This window comes from Pteropus medius, unplaced genomic scaffold, assembly GCF_902729225.1.
Source record: "Pteropus medius unplaced genomic scaffold, Ma_sr-lr_union100, whole genome shotgun sequence".
Taxonomy (NCBI): domain Eukaryota; kingdom Metazoa; phylum Chordata; class Mammalia; order Chiroptera; family Pteropodidae; genus Pteropus; species Pteropus medius.
This window is the reverse complement of record NW_024349800.1, coordinates 3,781,646-3,796,378: the sequence shown is the minus strand read 5'-3', so window position 1 is coordinate 3,796,378 and position 14,733 is coordinate 3,781,646. Positions and strand designations below refer to the sequence as shown.

The following is a 14,733-nucleotide window of genomic DNA, read 5'->3' as shown; positions in this document are numbered from 1 at the left end:
TTAGGCTCCCGAAACTTCTCCCAGGCCCATCTGTGTGCTTCTTTGTAAGATCTGGTTTTAGCAAAGATCTTGCTAAGTCCATCTAACTGGAACTCTCCACCCTTAGTATCTGATCACACTTGATATCTGATCAGGTTCCTCATCCCCCATCAGCCCTCAGGTGATATCTGATCACTCTAGCCTGTCTTTAGCATGAATCCTGTCAGGTCCATTTAGCCAGAATCCCCCTTACCAGTGATGTTTCCTCCCATTACTTTTTCATCCATTGACCCACACTCTGCTCCTTGGTTATAAATTCCCATTGGCCCATGCCGTATTCCAAATTGAGCCCCATCTCTCTCCCTCACTGTACACTCCCATTACAGTGGTCCTAATCCCTATCGTGATGGTCCTGAATAAAGTCTGCCTGACCATCTTTAACAAGTGTCACTTAATATTTTTTTTCTTTAACAGTGCACACATCACAGGACTTCAGCAAGGATGGAAATGAGATGGTGGGGGACAATACACTAAAGAGAAGACATGTCCGTTCCCCTCTGCATGCACAGGAGAGATGGTATCACTCACGGTTGTGGTGTGAGCATCATCTGGCTGGAACATATTGTGGGGCGGGGGAGAGCTGTCTCCTTCCTCACTGACAGCTCCCCATGTGTCCCCCGTGGCTGCAGAGGAGCCATCCTAGAGAGAAGAGCTCCACTCTTCATGGCAGGGCATTACAGCACTCATCTTTGTTTACTGTGCATCTGGCCCATAGTAGGTGCTCAGTAAATATCTGTTGAATTAATTTGCTGTGTGACTTTGAACCTTTCTCTCAACTTCTCTGAGCCTGCTCTGTCAAACAAGGGGGCTGCACTAGATCAGAGGCTTTCAACCCCCCATCCCAACCACCACCACCCATGTTTTTTAGTAGCGCAACTACTGGTTCATGTACAAATGTTATCAAACATATAAAAGTAGATTGGAATGGGAGAGCAGAGGACTCAGAGCCCCACTGCTTGGCTCTCTTCCCCTCCCTCTTTGCCCCAGACTTCACCAAAGCCCCTTAATTGTTTGATAACAATTAAGTTAATGAACCCTAAAAGTCCTCATAGCTCAAAAATTCAGTTTGCTCTTTAGGGAATATTTGCATTTTAAGAGAGTGGCTCACAAAAGGGAACATCCTTTCCGTCAAACGACTGTTACTGTGTGTCTAATGGCTTGAATGGTGGAATGTGAGACGTCTTAATTGGAAGGGGGAAGTAGGGTTGTCTCAGGATGGAGGGTGGATGCTTCCCAGTGCCTTGAAACCACACTGGATATAGGGTACGGCTTACTCTGCTGTGACGCATATGTAAGTCAGCCTTGGACACGTAGCATGTCAGCAGTTAGCAACATGGACCACTGTCTCTCCCTGTCAGCCTGCCATCTTTTTCCTAAATGCTTTAATCTTACTTTTCTCCATCAATTTTTCTCTCTTCCTGTTTTCTAGAATACACTAAAACCTATACTTATTATAAACAATTTAAATAGTGCAGTGCACTTGGGGGAAGTTGAACAAACGGATGAGTGATACAGGCAAATAGTGTTAGAGTTCTATATTTTAGTTAAAGTGCTACATAACACCTGGGATTTATAATCACATGGGAACCACTTAGCTTCTTATAAAAAAAAAAAAAGCACGGAAAGTAGGAAATGGAAAATAATCACGGTTTTCACAAATTGTTGCCAAGAAAACCTTCCCAGTCTGGGAAAATTACAGCTGCGAATATACAGCATTTTGTGGTTCCTTGTCCTGGCCTAGCCCTGGCTGCCCCTCACCCCCAATCTGTCATCTGTTTCCTGCTACTTTGCTATTTCCCCAGTTCTTGAGTCCAGGGTATAGGTGTTAGAGAAAGGTGTCAGCTGACTATTAGTACCCATTAGGACCCTGTATAATCAGAACAACTTCACAATTTATGGAATAAAAGATTACTGAATAATTCTAAAGAGAAACTAATGTTCCTATGTTCATTGCAGAATTATTCACAATAGCCAAAAGGTAGAAACAACCCAAGTATACATCAGTGGATGAACGGATAAACAAAATGGGGTATTCATACAATGGAATATTATTCAGTAATAAAAAGGAAGAAAATCCTGTCACATGCTTCAACACCGATGAACCTTGAGGACATTATACTAAGTAAGCCAGTTACAAAAGGACAAATACTGTATGATTCCACTTATATGAAGTTCCTAGAGCAGCCAGATTCATAGAGACAGAAAGCAGGATGGTGGTTGCCATCCACTGATAAGAAGGAGGTAAAGAGTGTTTAATAGGAACAGAGTTTCAGTTTGGGAAGATAAAAAGAGTTCTAAAGGTGGATGGTGGTGATGGTTGTACAACAGCATGAATGTACTTAATGACACTGAACTTAAAAATGGTGGAAACAATAAATTTTTATGTTATGCATATTCTACCACAATTATAAATAACTAAGAACTGAGCAGCTCCTCACAGCATTCTGAAGGGGTCTAACATGAAAGGATTTATCAATTGAAAGGGATCTTTAGCGGAAATCTTCCTGGGAATTCAGGGTAGACTGAATGGGATTATCTTCTAGTAGGTGCCAGTGCATCGACTGATTGTTATACATTAAGTGAAATTTTCTTACGAACTCATACTCCCACATTCAGACAGTTCAAGGAACAGGGACTCCAGGCGCTCTGTCTGATTTGATTTCTCCCTGTTGGCTCCCTTAAGGAATCAGGGATTGGCCAGCTGTCCCTTCCACACTCCTGGGGAAGTCTTCTGAATGAAACCCCGCTAGGAAAAGTGAATCTTTGGTAGGCAGGTAACCCTTCCCTCCCTGCAGTTGCTGCAATTCCCCTCCACTTGTCTGCTCTTTAAGTTCACACAGCCTGCTAAAGGTCGTAGAGGGCAAACAAGGCTTATGGGAGACAGCCCAAGTAGAAGGTGAAAAACAGCGTTATTTCTCCTGCACAGGAGGACATGAAGCAATTACGGTCTCCATCGTGTGCTGGGGCACATTTTCACCTGCCAGTGTGCATGGGAAGCTGGGCAATCCCATACCTCTCCTCATCTGCTACTTCCTGGGGTGAGTGGATGCTCTGCACGTTGTTGGAGGAAACATAGCACGGGGAGTCTCAGCCCTGAGCGCCACAGGTCCCACCAAGTACCCTACTGACCTCAGTTATCATTCTTACAAAGCATAGGAATTATCAGGAAAATTAGGAGGCATCTGACTGCAGAGAAGTGACTTTACCAAGATCACATGGCAAGTCAGGGTTACATGTGAAAATGGCACTCAGGGCTTCTTCTACCCAGGTCCACTTCTTTCCAGGGTCAGTAACAACTATCAGTTATAGCATTTATTTGAGACCAGGTGTGGTGTTAGAGGAGTATATACATTATCTTATTAAATTGCCACCACAATGCTATGAACTATGTACTATTAGAATTTCTTTGCTGGATGAGAAACCAGGCTTAGAGAGGTTAAGTAACTTGCCAAAGGTCACAGAGCTAACAGAAGGAAGAACGTGGATTTTTATCTAGGTCTTTCTGACTCCTCTCTCTGTACTCAACACCTCTCTACTTCCTTTTTAAAAGTGGGTCTTTTCTTTTTCTTTTTTTTTGTAAAAGAAAGTATAAACACAGAAAACCATGCAAATGCAGTTTTGAATTAATGGATTATTATAAGGCAAATACCCAGGTCAAGAAAGAGAACTTTGCCCCCAACCCAAAAGCCCCATGTGGGTGTCCCATCCCACTCATGCCCCGACAAGCAATTACTATCTTGACTTTTAAGGAATCACTTCCTATGTCTTTTATGATCGTTTTATTACCCAGATGTGCATCCCTAGACACTATATTCTGGCCCATTTGAAAAATTTGATATGTCTTTTAAATCTCTTTTAATTGACGAGTTTCTTACCCAACCCTTTTATTTCCTTACACTTGTTCTGGCAGAACCTGAGAATCTGACTGTAGCATCTCCCACAGTCTGACATGGCCGACTGCACACGCAGAGTTCAGTTTAATATGCTCCTCTGTCCTCTGTCTGTCTTGTGAACTGCAGCCGGTTCCAGAGACTGGTTCAGCCTCAGGTTCCATCCATTTGGAAAGACCACAGGTGGGGTTTGGCTTCTTCAGGAGGTACATAATGTCTGGCTGTCATTTTTTCATCATCTTAGCAGCTGTTGATACTTAACGCCTGTATCTACTCCTATGTTTCCTTTTTTAAAAAAATTAAAAATTGTGGTAAAATACACAAAACAGAATTTACCACCTTAACCATTTTTAAGTGTACAGTTCGGTAGTGTTAAGTATGTTCATATTGTTGCACAATCAATCTCCAGAACTTTTTTCATTCTGCAAAACTGAAACTCTATATCCATTAAACAACTCCTTATTTCCCCTCCCCTCCCTGCCCCTGACAACTCCCATTCTATTTTCTGTTTCTCTGAACTTGACTACTGTAGGCCCCTCGTATAAGTGGAATCATATAATATTTGTCCCTTTTGTGACTGGCTTATTTCACTTCAAACAATCAAGAGTCATTCACGTTGAAGTATGTGACTGGATTTCCTTCCTTTTTAAGGTGGAATAATATTCCATTGTATTTATAAACCACTTTTTAAATTTTTTAAATTTTTCAATCATAGTTGGCATTCAATATTATTTTATATTAGTTTCAGGTATAAAGCACAGTGGTTAGAAATTGATATAATTTACAAAGTGATCCCCCTGATAAGTCTAGTACCTACCTGACACCATACATAGTTACTACAATACTACTGACTATATTCCCTATGCTGTACTTTACATCCCAATGACTATTTCGTAACTACCAATTTGTACTTCTGAATCTCTTCTCCTTTTCTACTCAGTCCTTCAACCCCCCTGCCATCTGGCAACCATCAGTTTGTCTTCTATGTCTATGAGTCTGTTTCTGTTTTGTTTGTTCATTTGTTTTGTTCTTTATATGCTACATATAAGGGAAATCCTATAGTATTGCCTTTCTCTAACATTTCTTTTTTATGGCTGAGTAATATTCCATCATACATATGTACCACATCTTCTTTTAACTAATCGTCTATTGATGGGCACTTAGGTTGCTTCCATATCTTGGCTGTTGTAAATAATGTTGCAGTGAACATAGGGATGCATATATCTTTTTGAAATATGTGGTTGGGACTTTGGCTTTGACTTTGAGCTAAATGGAGAGCCACTGGAGGATGGTTTCCAGAACCCATGCTCTTAATTACTATGCTTTACTACTGATTGATACATGAGTAAATGTCAAAAGGTACTTGGGGACATTTTCCCATTAAAATCAGCAGGATAGCAGCAAGGCAGTCTGAAAACAACCAAAGAGAGGGCAAGATCTGAGCTAACAAGAATGGCTAATTATTAAGAGGGGGAGGCATGACCATCCCTTTGGTTGTCAGTAGTTTCTGTGGCCCCCACAGCATAAGACTGTGTGGGTTCTGTGACAGCCTCGGTGGATCCCCTAATTGAACTTGGCAAAGAGCAAATTTCCCAGTCCTACCCAGGGAGGTCTCAGCCTCTCCATGAAATGTGTGCTTTTCTCACAAGAGACAGCAAGCAAAAGGTAACTTCTGCAATGACTCATCAAAGAGAAATGAAAATTATGTCTAGGCTGGAAAAGAATCTGTTCGAAAGTGACACATTTGCCTCTAGAAAATATATAAAGCTTTTTCATTTTCTTTTCCTTCTCATTTGAAGTATGACAGAGCCTTCTAACATGCACTGCCTCACAGAATAACAACAGACACCAACTTCTAAAATTCCTGCCTTTATGCCTGTAACAGTTCTCTCAGAGGCAAAAATACAAACCTGGGGATGTGGCTGGTCTCTGCCAACCTGACTTGGAAGTGCCACCTGACAGCAGCACAGTGAGCATGTGTCCTGATGGTCTCAGGATAATCATGATTGCAAATATTCTTCCAATCAGTGCCCCACCAACTAGCCGTCCCCCAACTTTGGATGCCTAAGAACCACTGAGGAGCTTGTTATAATGCAGATACCAGGGGACTGGACTCAGGAGGTCTGAACTGAAGCCTGGAAACTGATTTTCAATAGATTACCAGATGATTCTGCTGTTGGTGGTCCGAGAACACTGCCCCAAACCACAGGGACAGCCTGAAGAGTCCAATCTTTCTGCAGCTAGGCTTATAAGACAAAGTGACCTCAAACCCTCTCTCAGATCATAAGAAGCATGTTTTGGCTCCTGGGCAAATCAGAGCAGAGGAGAATCTTGAGATCCCAGTCCTTGCTGCTGTTCATCTGAATCCTCTGCATTTATCATTCTGATTTGAGCTACTGGCACTGCCTAGGGTTTGCTCTCTGGGTCATACCCAGGAAGGCCCACACCCTGGGGTTTGCAGCTGTCCTGGGTGCAGCCATAACCTGAGAGGGTACCAGATCCCTACTCATTGGATCTACTGGTTTTTAGGGGAGTAAACGAGCATAACAAAAATAACAACAACTGCTTTTATTTAGTGCTAACTAGATACCGTGTATATACACTATCTTATTTTATCCTCAAGGCAGTTTTGCAAGGTAGGTATTATTAACCCATTTAAGAGACAGGAAAACCAAACCAAAGCCACACAGCCAGTAAAGGGCAGAGATGGGATTCACACCCAAGTCATCTAATGCTAAGGTCTTCACTCTATCCCTTAGCAGAAGGACTTAATGCTATCTGCATTGTGTTGACACTGGAATAGGATCTAGAGATGAGCAAGACCAAGCCCTATCCTCCAGAAGTTCGTGGTCTCCCTGGGCGTGTAGCAGAGTGACGGTGAGCAGGAAGTTGGTGTATGCCTCCAAACCTGAGCTCCATTCTATATTAGCTGAACCTCAGGTTCCTCCTCTGTAAAATCAAGTTAATAATTTTTACCTCACAGGGATGTAGTAATGATTCAACATAGTAAGGAGTACAGTACATAAGAAGGGCTTACCTAACACAGAACCTGGCATAGAGTAAACATTCAATTAACAGTTGGGTGTAATGGCTATCACTGGAGAGACAAGACCTATATCCAAAGTAATGATCCAGCCCACTGGCTCTCAGACTTATCCTCATGGTAGATATTATTGACTAAATGTGTGTCCCCCTCAATTCATTTGTTGAAGTCCTAACCTGCAATGTGATGGTATTTAGAGATGAAGCTTTTGGGAGGTAATTAGGTTTAGATGAGGTCAGGAGGGTGGAGTCCCTGTGATGGGACTGGTGCTCTTGTAAGAAGATGAGACACCAGAGCTTCCTCTCTTCACCATGAGAAGATAGACTAGGTGGCTGTCTGCAAGTCAAGAAGAGAGCCCTCACCTAGAACCTGACCATACTAACACCCGGATCTCAGACTTCTCAGCCTTCAGAATGGCGAGAGGTAAATGTTGTTTAAGCCACTCAGTCTGTGGTGTTTTATTGTAGCAGCCCGAGCTAACTAAGACAGTAAAGATTCTGTAAGTCACAGGGCTATATGCTAAACACTGTGAACTGCTGATATATTTAATGACATCATATGAACCAGAAGCAATTTTATTATCAGACTAGATGTGCCAAGGAAAGAATTAAGAATCTCTGGGCAATTAAAACTACAATCACAAAACAATTATTTCCAAATCTCTCTTTTAATAAGCATTTTCTACTTGGGTCTTTTTGTTTTAGCATTTACAAGAGCAATACAAGACAGATGAGGCTGAGAGAAACTGGCATCTCACAGTTGGGCGATGTAAATTGGGGCTCTCTTCCAGGAGGTCGCTTTAGCGATTTTTATTCGAAGTCTTTAATAAGACTTTGGCTCAGCAATTTTACTTCTGAGAATGCTCCATCCCACAGAGTATAAAAAGATGTTCACTGCAGTGTTGTTTATATTACTTGGAAAACTGGGAACAATATAAATACCAGTCATTATGGAATCAGTTAAATATTAGCATATAAGGACACTGAAATAACATGCAGCTATTAATATGGTGTGAGTTTCTCTACTGGTGTGGGAAGAAGTACATGATGTTAAACTAAGAGGATTATGGAAACAGTGTGTAATCAGATTGTGTGAAATTGTATGGATGTCTATGCTTGGAGAAAAGTTCCCTGAAATGTTCAAAATTCTTAGTAGAAGGATTTCAGTGTTTTTTGTTTTTTTTTTTTAACTTTTGATTTAATAGGTAGTATTGTGTTAAGATAAAGCTAAACAACAATAACAAAAATTTAGTCAATTCAAAACTGTTTTAAAAGAAAAGTGCTAAAGAAATAATGGAACGGATACTAAAGACAAAATTGTGAAGGAGCGTGTGAAAGTCTGAGAAACAAAGTTTTACGTTCTTCCTCGTCCTGTTCTCTACAAAGTAGAAAGACTATCTGCTCTTACCTTTAAGTGATAAACTTCTGAATGAGAAAACCTCCCCCTTTTCTAAATCTATTGACCCAGTTTTGGTGGTCTGCAACACCTACCTCCCTGACTGCTGTCAGAGAACAGGCCAGATGGACCCACTAGGCAGGTAGGAATGGCCACTCACTCATCTTTCTTGGGTCTTGTGGTGGCTTCCTATGTGCCCTGAGTGAGAGGGACCTATTGATCCTGATTAAGGTCTCACTCTGTAGAGACTGTGCTGTTTCCGACACATCTTCTCATAACCACCCTAGGAGAGAGGCCTTTTGGTTATCCCTCCTCCATTTTACATAGGAAGAAACCAAGGCTCAGAGAGGTAAAGGGTCTTGTCCAAGGTAAGTAAGCAGAGTAGCTCAGACTCCGGTCCAGGCCTGTTTGATTTTTGAACTCACCACTCTAAACCTCTAGTAAATTCTGAATTAGCCTGGCCTTTAAGGCTCAGCATGATCTGGCCTCTGCCTACCTTTCCTGCCTCCCCTTCCCACTGCTATTCCCTACTCACCATCAACCCCGTCCCCTAAACTTCAATATACACGGGTATCTCACACCTCCATACCACTGTACCTGCTGTTCCCTCCTCCAGGAATGCCCTTTCAACAGCAAATGCCCAGAGACTTCCATCCCTACGTCAACTCTCAGGGCAACTGTTTTTGTTCTGTGATCCCTCTCTTTGTGACTCCTCCTTAGACAGACAAAGATCCTCCTCATGGCCCCGTATACCTCACTTTCGTGGGTTCCCTTCACTGTGGCACTTCACCCTGCTCTGTCATTGTCTGTCCCCCTGGATGTTTCTTCCTAAAAGTCTGTGTGCTTCTCAAGGGTACAAATAGTAGCCTCTCAGCCTCTCTGCCCCAGGAGCTGGGCCCAGGGCTTGGTCGCACAGCAGGCACTTGGGAATTGTAGAGCAGTTTGACTAGAAAGCTTACAAAAGAGGTTAGGAGTCACACAGACATGCTTCGAATTCCATTTCCATCCTATACCAGCTGTGTGACCCTGGGCAAGTCTTTCTACTTCTCTGAGTCTGTTTTTGCATCTTTGTAAATTGTGATGAAGGTGAAATAACATAATTATAGGTGAAGAGCTTGAAACAGTGAATATTCCACAAATATTAGCTATAATAATAATGATGTCAGTTGAGTAATTTATTTATCAATGAATCTGGCCACAGTGGAGGAGGAGTGAGAGGGTGAGAGGAAATGGGGCCAGATACCGGAAGGAAGTCCAGGCCAGCAGGCCAATTTTGGAATCCCTATTTGGGAAACCGACCAACCAGCAGGTGGCAATCCATGCAAAAGGTCAAATGTTAGGTGTACTCTAGCGTCACAGCCAGATCAATCAAGGGACAGGGCATCCTGGACCTGAAGAAAATCCAACACTAAGACAGTGGGCCTCCGATGGCAGCAAAATAAAACATGTGAGCCTAGGATTTAGGGAGCAGAACTCCTGCCCACGTGGCATGTGGGGGACTGGCAGAGCTAATGAAAATGTCGAACATTCATGTTCCAGGTGCCTTCCAAGTGCTATACCTAGATTATCTCATTTCATTCTCACGGCAACTTTATCAGGTGATGCTATTAGGATCCTGTTTTACAGAGGAGGAAACAGGCCCAGAGAGGTTAAGAAATTAGCCCAAAGATACACAGACGGTGAGTGGTGGGGTCAAGATTTGAACCCAGGCAATTTGGTTCCAGAGAATTGCTTCAGCCCTCCTCCCCTACACCAAAGGGCCAAGGCAATGCAGAGCCTGCAGGTGGAGGTCGAGGGGCCTGGAGGAGAGGAAGGTGGCAGGGGCCCAGGACTGGGTGATGCTCATATCAGGGATCATGTAATCTGAGCTGTTTCTCCCTGGGTGGGAAGAAGTGATCCATGGAGATGAACCAGATGCAGCCGGGTGGGTGGCATCTCATACATTTTCCTTATCTTCAGACCTACCTACCAAGAAGAGAGGTACTGATGAGAGTCCTGTGACACTGGGGAAACTGTCTCCAAATTGCCTTCTTCATTAGCTATACAAATTTGCATCTTAATTAGGCTTAATGGAATACAATTACCAGACACCAAGCTTCTCTCTCTTGGATTCCAAGCAAGAATGCCGCAGAAACAGGCTCAAAGCCAAAAACATGGGGCTGAAGAAAGCCTGGCAGGGCTTTCCCTGCAGGAAATCTTGCTCCTGGAAAAGGAGTGTCGAGGCACTGGGTGGCAGGATGGTGCTGGGGTGTCCAGGCCCAAGATGAGGAGATGAGGGGGGCCTGAGTGGTGAGCCTAGCTCTGCCTCTGACCAGTGGTGTGACCCGCAGTTACTGTCCTCTCTGAGCCTCAGTTTTCTCATGTGTAAAATGGGTTGGTGAAAACATTTACTGTTGGCTGGTTACAGAGATCAAGTGAGATCACAGGTATGACAGCACCTGGCACAGCGCCTGATAGTGGAGCTCATTCTCTTTCTCCATGCCCTCCCTTTATGAGCTCAAAGCCCAGGAGATGGTGCGAAGCTAATCCCATCTACCCCTTCAGTGATTCACTGAGTGTCATCTTATATCATCCCTCCATGCTCTAGTCACACATACCTCTGAGTCCTTGGGAAGTTCTAAGCTCCTTCCTGTCTCAAGGGTTTTTGCAAGGGCTATCTCCACTGGGAACACCTGGCCTCTGTCTCTGCTGGGTTAATACTCATGCTTTCAATCTCAGCTCAAATATTACTTCCTCCAGGAGGCCTTCTCTAGCTCAGAATAAACTCTTCTAACACCATTTATCTGTGGGATTCTTTGATTAATATCCCTGTCTCCCCTACAAGACAGTAAGCTCCATGAGTGTAGAGAACATTTCCGTTGTGTTTTCTGTTCTAGCTTCAGCTCCTGGCTCAGAGCTTATCACAAAGTAACTCTTTAATTCATGTTTGTTTAATAGATGGTTGCGCACATGTGGCTGAGCCTCAGTGAATTCATTCGTCAAATGGGAATCATAATCCACTCCATGGTGTTGTGAAATGATGAAACGATTTCTGGCACACAGCAGGTCCTCAATGGACCATCTCTTATTCCCCTACACCTTTTGATTAAGGAAGAGTCAGAAGCAGAAGTTGAGCTAGCTCAAAGAGTAGCTTAGCTGGAGCATAGAGGAGTGGAGAAAGGGGAACCTAGAGGCTGACACCCCAAAGGGCCAGGATGCTAAGAGCTGGAAGGAAGAAACCTTAGAAATTATCCGGTTCATTAGTTCCCAAACAAAGTCTCCTTTTAATCTTTCCTGCCATGAAATAACTTCGTTTACCACAAAACTACATGTATCAGGGAAGAATCCACTTTCCCAGCTTTAAATTACTCGAAGGCATCTGTTCCATCAGCTAATGCATGCTCAGTGTGATGGGAGCCTAGTGAAGACACCACGACGAGGCGATTCCAGCCAAAAGGGAGGCCCACTGAGGCCTGAGCAGCAGGTAAACAAATGATTTCCGTTAACTTCCTGAAATGTTAACAGTCTCTGAGGCCCGGGTACGAGGGCCTGAGTTCAGAGCCACTGTGGGACCACACAAAGGTAAAAGGTCTCTGTTTTCTCTTTCCAACTGGACATGCTGCTTCCTGTGGGCAGCTCAGAAGGTGCATGACAAGACCTGAATAGGGAAGTTTTCTTCCCAGGTGGTTCCTCCTCAGATAACAGTGACAGCCTTGGTGACATCTTGAATTTACAGACAGCCCTTTTCCATCAGCCTCAGAGGTCGTGTTGATTTTTTCAGCCTGTTTCTTCGAAGCCCATGTCTGACATTAGGTTCTTGTGAACCTCTGTGGCGATCTCCTGCCCTGATCCCCACTTTTATGACACACCCCAAGTATCATGTACTCCTCTTGGCTCTTCTCTGCCCCTCCTTCCACCCTTTACCACCTCCCTAGTTTCATCTCTCATTTTGTTCTAGCTGCATAATTACTCTGCATTCCATAATGCCTGGTGCCCTGTCACACCTTGGGGCATGTGCACAGGCTGTCCCTGTTGCCTACATGAGGCCTTCCTCCATCTGAGTCTCTGGCGAACTCCTACACTAGCAGCAGGGCCTTCTCCCATGTTCCCGGGCAACTCAAGTCCCTCTCTTGGTGTCACGATGGCTTGCCTCTGTTAGCGCCTCTCAAATTGGAGATGGTTGGTTTCTTTGTATATCTGCCTCCCCTTCTGCACTGAGAACTCCTCTGAGAAAGATAGTATCTTCTTCTATTTTCCTTAGCCAAAGCTCAGATAGGGTTGGAAGGCAGGAAGTGGGCCTCTGGATGTCTTTCTGCAGCTGAATCCACTGATGGACCCCCTAAAACTGTCCACAGAATTTGAGGGCAAGAGCATCTTTCTTGGAGAGGCCATCAAAGGGGTCTGTTTCCTCCTTAAAGGTAAAGAGCCTCCACTGTAGTCTCTGAGGGTCTCGATAGAAGGGAATGTGTCTAGTTCTTTCCTGTATTGCACAGCCCTGCATGTAGCAGGCCCTTAATATAAAATGCCATCAAGTCATAGAATTTTTCTGAGTTGGAGATCCAGTTCAATTTTCCCATTTTACAGATGAAGAAGTTGAAGAAGGGAAATGACTAACTCATCTGCTCGGCCAGGTGGAATGCTCTGAGTTAAAAAGTAGTAATATTAATACTAAATTATTCATCCTTCTACTTATTCCCTAATCATTTTCAAGCACCTACTATGTGCACCTATACCTACTGTGTGCAAGGTACAGCCATGAAGATACAGAATGATCAACACCAAGGCCCTGTTCTCGGAGAGCACAAAAACAGCAGGGAGAGAAGGTGCATGCACGGCCGTTGAGACACACACACAGCAGAATCCAGAAGAGGGAGAGATGACTTCCTGGTGGGGCCTCAAGGAAGGCTTTGTTGAGAAGTGGCATCCTAGCTGCGTACAAAGGATGTCCCAAGCCCATCAATGCCGGAGCTGGAGCCCACATCCCTGGCCTACTCTCTACCTGGCCTCTGACTGTACTTTTTCTCCAGTGTAATTGTTAGGATGATTATGCCAAAAGTTATAGAAAACTTAACTCACTTGTCTTAAGTAATAAGGAAATGTATTCTCCCTCTAAATAAATCCCGAGATTGGGCATCTAAAGGATGTCATCAAGGATTCCAGTCCTTTCCACCTTTTGGTTCTGCCATTCTCAGTGTATATCAGGAATGTCCTCAAACCAGATCACCTCCTGGTCAATGAGCCTAGAGGTCACACCAATCATGACAACATCCTTCTCTATGTGTTTCTTTCCTAAGATCAAGGAATACTTTTCTAGAAGCACCTGGACCCAAGCCTCACCGACCTCCCTCCTGTCTCATGCCCACTACTGAATGAATCACTAGCAGTGGGGTTAGATTTCCTTGGACTGGCTAAGCTAAGGTCAAGGTCACCTTCCCTGAGGGATAGTTGCCCAAACAAAATGAGGGTTCTGTTGGGTAGGAAACAGGGGGATGGCTGCCTATTGTGACTATTATACAGACCAACCAAAATGACTACTTCTCGGCTCCCTTAAATGGGGAGCATCTGAAATGGAACCAACAATGGCAGTCAACTGTGTACCTCTTTAGCAAAGTACTCTCTTAGATTCATAACAGCATGTGACAAATATGCCTGGGTCCCTATCATGTGCCAGGTTCCGTGCTAGGTGCTGGGAGGACTTCGATGGGTCAGACAGATATAGTCCTCTATTTAGGAGAGGAACAGAGAGGTAAACAGGCAATTACAACATAGTGTGATGAGTAAGGCAGCAGGGGAGCGGGGACACTGGGGACGCTTGGGGAGGCAGCTCACTAGGCTCACCCGGCCCAAGACAAAGAGAATATGTTCAGGAAGGCTCCCTGAAGGAGGCATAGTCCAAACCATGACATGAAGGAGGAGTGCGAGTTAGCAGGGAGATGGGGAGGCACTGCAGGCAGAGGGAACAGCATGTGCAAAGGCCCCGAGGTGAATGATAAAGCGAGTGTTTCCTGGGACTGGCAGTATGCTTTATGAATAAATGCAAGATCCCTGAGTCAAAGAGGTTTGCATTCGAATCCTAGAGTCACCATTAGTAGGAAATATGACTACAGGCAAGCTGCCTAACATTCCAGTGCCTGAACTGTTTCACCTATAAAATAGGGATAATAATATATACTTCACAGGGCGGGTGTGAGGCTCAAATAAGATCATGTCAATACAATTCTCACCACAGTGTAAATGCTCAATTATTGCAATTATCTTGTTATGAACTTTGGATCCTACAATAAAGAGATGCACCAGGAGAAATGGGTGGGGGCCGAATTAGTTCCCCCCCATAGTTCTCTAAGGCACCAACCAATATGTGGTCATCCGCCACATGTGATAGTCAGC

At 44.0% G+C, this 14,733-nt stretch overlaps 1 protein-coding gene and 1 long non-coding RNA gene across 2 annotated transcripts in view; one reads left to right on the top strand and one right to left on the bottom strand.

Annotated features, from left to right (window-relative positions):
* Positions 1–14,733, bottom strand: part of HRH1 (histamine receptor H1) — a 62,759-nt gene that overhangs the window by 16,146 nt on the left and 31,880 nt on the right. The window lies entirely within an intron of this gene.
* Positions 1–14,733, top strand: part of LOC120621466 (uncharacterized) — a 51,698-nt gene that overhangs the window by 20,973 nt on the left and 15,992 nt on the right. Inside the window, exon 2 of the long non-coding RNA XR_005658160.1 lies at positions 2,966–3,077. This is a non-coding gene — a long non-coding RNA (uncharacterized LOC120621466). The remainder of the gene's footprint in view (positions 1–2,965; positions 3,078–14,733) is intronic.